The sequence below is a fragment of the Lactuca sativa genome, chromosome 3 (genome assembly GCF_002870075.4).
Source record: "Lactuca sativa cultivar Salinas chromosome 3, Lsat_Salinas_v11, whole genome shotgun sequence".
NCBI lineage: Eukaryota > Viridiplantae > Streptophyta > Magnoliopsida > Asterales > Asteraceae > Lactuca > Lactuca sativa.
In genome coordinates, this window is record NC_056625.2 from 40864995 (window position 1) to 40871288 (window position 6294).

The window sequence follows — 6294 nt, forward strand, 5'->3', positions numbered from 1 at the left end:
AAACTCAAGAAGGCAATAGCCAACTTTGAACAACAGCTGGGGGAGTCATTGTACGAAGCATGGGAGCAGTACAAGGGCTTGCTCAGAACTTGCCCTCAACATGATCTAAATGTGCAACAAGAGATGTCAATTTCTATGATGGGTTCAATGTTATGACAAGACAACTCCTTGATTCTCAAGGACCTTTAACAAAGAAAAATCCAAGGAAGGTCAAGGAGCTAATTCAAGAATTCGTGAAGCACTCTCGTGAGTACCACAACCCTAGGCAAGAAGGAATCAAAGGCGGTGGAGGGGCCTAAACTGAAGAAATAGCAGCCATGATGGCTATGCTAAATAATATGGACCGGAGGTTGACACAAATGGACCACTTAATTCATGCCATAAGAGTTGGTTGTGAGAGGTGTAGTGGTCCACACTTGACCAAGGACTGCAATTTAGATGAGTTTGGGAACAGAAAAGCTCAAGTGTGCTACTCGAGTGGGGACAAGTATGATGAAGACTGGAGGAAACCAAAGAAAGAGTGGCTTCCATATGAAGAATTTAAGAAGCAAAAAGAAGAGAATTATAGGCAAACAAGTCGAGGTTTCTACCAAAGGGAGCTGCCGCCAGCTGAGAAGAAACCCGATCTAGAGACCATGTTGATGAAGTTTATGGAAGCCTCGGAAAAGAGGCACGAGGCTACTGATTCTGCTATTAATGAACAAAGAACTTTGGAAAAGAATCATCATGCATTGATGGTAGAACAGCAAGCTTTAATAAAAAATCAACAAGCCTCTATTAATAATCTTGAAGTGCAACTTGGTCAACTAGCCACTCTGGTTCATGAGAAGTTGTCCCCGAAAAATCCTGAAATGAAGACCTAATCTCATGTAATGGCCATAGATATTGAAGAAGAGGCCATCTCTGAGTTCTTAGAGTCATTAGAAGAAGAACCACATCAGCCCGATCCAAAACCAAAGAAGCCAAAGTTCGAAAGTGAAGAGGTTGCTGAAACACCTGCACCACGACGTGACACTTGTCTGGCAACGTCGTGGCCCTTGTCTGAACAAAAAGTGTCTGAGCCTGTTCCGGTTTATCAACCTCCTTTACCATTTCCGTCTCGAGCGCATCTCAGTCCACTGGAAAGGGAACATCTGGAATTTATTCAACAAATAAAGGGTATTCCGATTAATACCCCTTTTATTGAGACGCTTGCAAAAATTCCAGAATACGTGAAGTTCTTAGAAGACCTGAAACAACCCAAAAATACGACCCAAAAATTTTTGTTTTTAATATAATCAAAACTGCAATCAGAGCATCATGTAATAAAACCATACGTGATGTATTCCAAAACATAGTAAAATACTGTGCGGAAAAACTGTATCATGCTACATCAGATCAAACATCTAAATCAATCCCAGGCTAAAGCTGAGGCGGTGGTGTGTGCGATGCCGTCATCCAGAGCTCTTCCCTTTGCTTGCGGAAGTATCTGAAACCAAAACTGAAACTGTAAGCACGAAGCTTAGTGAGCTCCCCCAAACTACCACATACCATACAATAACACATAAACACATATTGGGCCTTGCCCACTGCATCGGGCCAAAGCCCGGAAACTGCATCGGACCAAAGTCCGGAACTGGCTGGGACCTTGTCCCCTGCATCGGACCGAAGTCCGGAACTAACTGCATCGGACCGAAGTCCGGAACTGACTGCATCGGACCGAAGTCCGGAACTGACTGCATCGGACCGAGTCCGGAACTGACTGCACATAGCATAGCATATCATAACCATTTATATTGCATACTGCATCGGGCCGTGGCCCGGAACATAAACACATACACATAGCACATAAAACATGTCTGAACCACGAAGGCATCAAACATACGAACTACTACATCGGACCGAAGTCCGGAAACTACTATTAACTGGACGGGCCGGCATTGTGGCCTTAGACCCGTCCCTACGGGAAGGAGACTCACCTCGTAAGCTAGCGGATGAGTGTGTGGCTCGGAAAGCTAACGGCTGCTGCTCCTGAATCTCCTCGGCTACAAACCCATAAACACACTCAATCAATCACTAGCACTATGCTCAGGGTAAAATGACCCTTTTACCCTTGGTCAAAGTTGACTTACTCAGGGCTGACTCGCCGAGTCGGGATACCCGACTCGCCGAGTCCTAGATTCCCCGTTCAACTCTTACATGCTGTTACTCGTCGAGTGTGGCATCGACTCGACGGGTACCCTCTGGATCCAAGAACTCAGATGATCTTCATCCGACTCGCCGAGTCAGATGAACAGACTCGACGAGTTGTTCTTAATCCTTAAGGAGATTGCCTTGGACTCGCCGAGTTGTATGAACAACTCGCCGAGTCCCTCTATTACTGAGTCTACTCTTAACTCGCTGAGTCCACTCCCTAACTCACCTAGCCCACTCGACACTGAAGAAACTGGAGAACTCGGGACCCGCGACGTGACTCGTCGAGTCGTTCTTCCGACTCGCCGAGTCGCCGCCATGCAACATATTTTTACTCGATTTCTCTTGAATCCAACACATGCAAATGATAGATCTAGGTCCATTAAGCTGTTTTACCACGTAAAGTTTCCAACTTTACGTGCACAACTACATGAATGAGGGAAATAAGGCTAAAATATGCACAATAAGGGTAGATCCATGGCTAATAAGCAATGTAACCCCAAAAAGACAGTGGATCTGGACTCTTCAACACCCCAACACTCAGATCCATAGGTTTTTCGGCTTAATAATGCAATCAAGCAAGCATAGAGCTTGGGACAAGCATCAAATAGCCCTTAAAAGAGCTCTAAGGGGAGTTTAAGCATGAAACCAGAAGGGGACTCCGAAAATACCTGAATAAGTTCACCCTTGACCTTGGATCTTGGCACTAGAACTCGTTTCCTTGCTTCCTTCTTCTTCTTCTTCTTCACTCCTTCACCAAAATGGAATAAAATCACTATAAGCTCACAAGAGGAAGGTTTAGGGTTTCTCACAGTGCTAACAGGGGAAAGTGACGAGATGGAGGCTATAATGGGGGTTTAAATAGTGAGCAAACCCGGGGAGTTAGGGTTTCACCCAGACGGATGGACTCGCCGAGTCCAGGATATGGACTCGTCGAGTCGCCGGCTCCCGCGTGCCCCAGATGCGCGACCCGACTCGGCGAGTCAGGCTAGAACTCGCCGAGTCCCTCTTGAAAACTTAGCCCAAAACAAATTAATTAACATACCGGAAACGGGTCGTTACAATTCTCCCCCACTTGTTTCAGACTTCGTCCTCGAAGTCTGCTACTACTGGATCTGCGAATAACTCCGGGTAGTGCGTTCTCATTTCTTCTTCAGCCTCCCATGTCCATTCAGACCCCTTCCGATGCTGCCACTGCACTTTCACCAGCTGAATTACCTTGTTCCTCAAGGTCTTGGTCTTTCGCTCCAAAATTGCTATCGGTTTCTCGATATAATTCAAGCCGCTATCGACCTGGATAATCTCCAAAGGAACGACCGCTGTCTCGTCCACTAAACACTTCCTCAACTGCGACACGTGGAAGGTGTTGTGTATCAAACTGAGCTCCTCCGGAAGATCTAACCGATAAGCAACCCGACCCACCCGGGCCGAAACCCTGAAAGGACCAATAAATCTGGGGCCCAATTTGCCCCTCTTCCGGAACCTGATGACACCTTTCCAAGGTGAGACTTTCAGAAGGACCATGTCTCCCACCTGGAACTCCAAGTCTGAACGCCTCCTGTCGGCGTAGCTCTTCTGCCGACTCTGCGCAGTCTGCAGTCTACTACGGACCTGCTGGATCAGTTCCGTCGTCTTGAGCACCACTTCGGTGCTCCCCATGACCCGCTGACCGACCTCGCCCCAACAAATCGGGGTCCTGCACTTCCTGCCATATAACATCTCAAAAGGAGGTCGATCTATGCTCGCATGATAGCTGTTGTTATACGAGAATTCCGCTAAGGGAAGATACGTATCCCAACAGCCCCCAAAATCCAGAACACATGCCCTAAGCATGTCCTCGAGAGTCTGAATCGTCCTCTCACTCTGCCCGTCAGTCTGAGGATGGAAAGCGGTGCTGAAATGGAGACGAGTACCCATCTCGTCGTGAAACCGCTTCCAGAATCTGGACGTGAAGCGAACATCTCGGTCCGACACTACCGATACCGGCACTCCATGACGTGCCACAATCTCTCGCACATAGATATCGGCTAACCTTTCCGCCGATATACTCTCCTGGATCGGAATAAAATGGGCACTCTTCGTCAACCGATCCACCACTACCCATATCGAATCTACTCCACGTGCGGTCCTGGGAAGTTTGGTGATAAAATCCATGGTGATGTCCTCCCATTTCCACACTGGAATATCCAACGGCTGCATCTTGCCGTGAGGTCTCTGGTGCTCCGCCTTGACCTTCCGGCAGGTCAAGCACCTCTCAACGTACCAAGCGACGTCCCGCTTCATGCAGGGCCACCAATAATCAGGTCGAAGATCTCGATACATCTTCGTCGCCCCTGGATGGATAGAAAATCGAGACTTATGAGCCTCGTCCAGCAATATCTGCCGTACCCCACCCCAGTACGGTACCCACACCCTACCATGAAGCGTCATCAAACCTCGACTGTCGTAGTCGAACGAAGCTACTCGACCCACTATCCTCTCGCACTTCTGCCTTTCCTCCTTGAGACCTTCCATCTGAGCCTCCTTGATCCGCTCCAACAAAGGAGTGATTACCGTCATCCTCATACACAAATCCCTGATAGGGGCCGCCGACACCTTGCGGCTCAGGGCATCGGCCACCACGTTGGCCTTCCCTGGATGATACAGGATCTCACAGTCATAGTCCTTCAGCACGTCCAACCATCTCCTCTGTCTCATATTCAAACTCGGTTGATCCATAAGGTATCGTAAACTCTTGTGGTCCGTGTAGATAGTACAGCAGACCCCATACAGGTAATGCCTCCATATCTTGAGGGCAAATACAACTGCCCCCAGCTCCAAATCATGGGTAGGATAATTAGCCTCGTGAGGCTTCAACTGTCTCGAAGCATAAGCCACCACATGGCCTCGCTGCATCAACACTGCTCCCATACCGGTGATCGAAGCATCACAATAGACCACGAAATCCTCAACGCCCTCTGGCAAGGTAAGGATCGGAGCCTCGCACAATCTCTGCCTGAGAGTCTCGAACGCCGCCTGCTGCTCAGGCCCCCAACGAAAAACTACCGACTTCTTGGTCAGTCGGGTGAGCGGCACTGCTATCTTGGAGAAATCCTGAATAAACCTCCGATAATACCCTGCCAATCCTAGGAAGCTCCGAATCTCAGATGGAGACCTCGGGACCTCCCACTGCATCACGGCCTCAATCTTGGTCGGATCAACCAAAATACCCTTCTGATTAACGAGATGCCCAAGAAACTGCACCTCGCGTAACCAGAACTCGCACTTGGAGAACTTAGCGAACAGTCTCTCCCTCCTCAAAGTCTCCAACACCTCCCGCAGGTGCTCCTCGTGCTGTTCCTGCGTCTTGGAATACACCAAGATGTCATCGATGAACACTATCACCGACCGATCCAGCATCGGTCTACACACGCGGTTCATGAGATCCATGAACGCGGCTGGGGCATTGGTGAGCCCAAATGGCATCACCACAAACTCATAATGACCATACCGGGTCCTGAAAGCAGTCTTCTGTACATCCTCATCCCTGACCCTCATCTGGTGGTAACCGGAGCGTAGGTCGATCTTGGAGAACCAAGACGCTCCCTGGAGCTGATCGAACAAGTCATCTATCCTCGGAAGTGGGTAACGGTGTTTACCGTTACCTTGTTCAACTCCCGGTAGTCAATACACATCCGATGCGACCCGTCCTTCTTCCTCACAAATAAGATCGGCGCTCCCCAAGGCGAACTGCTCGGTCGAATGAAACCCTTGTCTAACAGCTCCTGAAGCTGTGTTGACAACTCCTGCATCTCAGGGGGAGCAAGTCGATATGGTGCTTTGGCTATCGGAGCCGCACCAGGAACCAGGTCGATCCTGAACTCAACCTGCCTCTCAGGAGGTATCCCCGGCAAATCCTCGGGAAACACATCCGGGTAATCTCGAACAATAGGAACATCATCGATCGTCGTCTTGCCCTTATCCCGGGCATCCAAGACGTAGGCTACATAACCGGCGCAACCCTGCTGAACGTAGCGCCTCGCCCTAGCGGCCGAGCAGAAGGTCAATCCTCGCTGGGGCCTCTCGCCCTGAACCACTATCTCTCCCCCACTGGGAGTGCGAACCCTCACTAGCTGAAGCTCA

At 49.4% G+C, this 6294-nt stretch overlaps 1 non-coding gene across 1 annotated transcript; it reads right to left on the bottom strand.

The window, feature by feature from the left end:
* On the bottom strand, positions 1–107 carry LOC111881593 (small nucleolar RNA R71). Its single transcript, XR_002846885.1, has one exon. It is a non-coding gene; the product is annotated as a small nucleolar RNA R71 (small nucleolar RNA).
* Between the last annotated feature and the right edge of the window lie 6187 nt (positions 108–6294).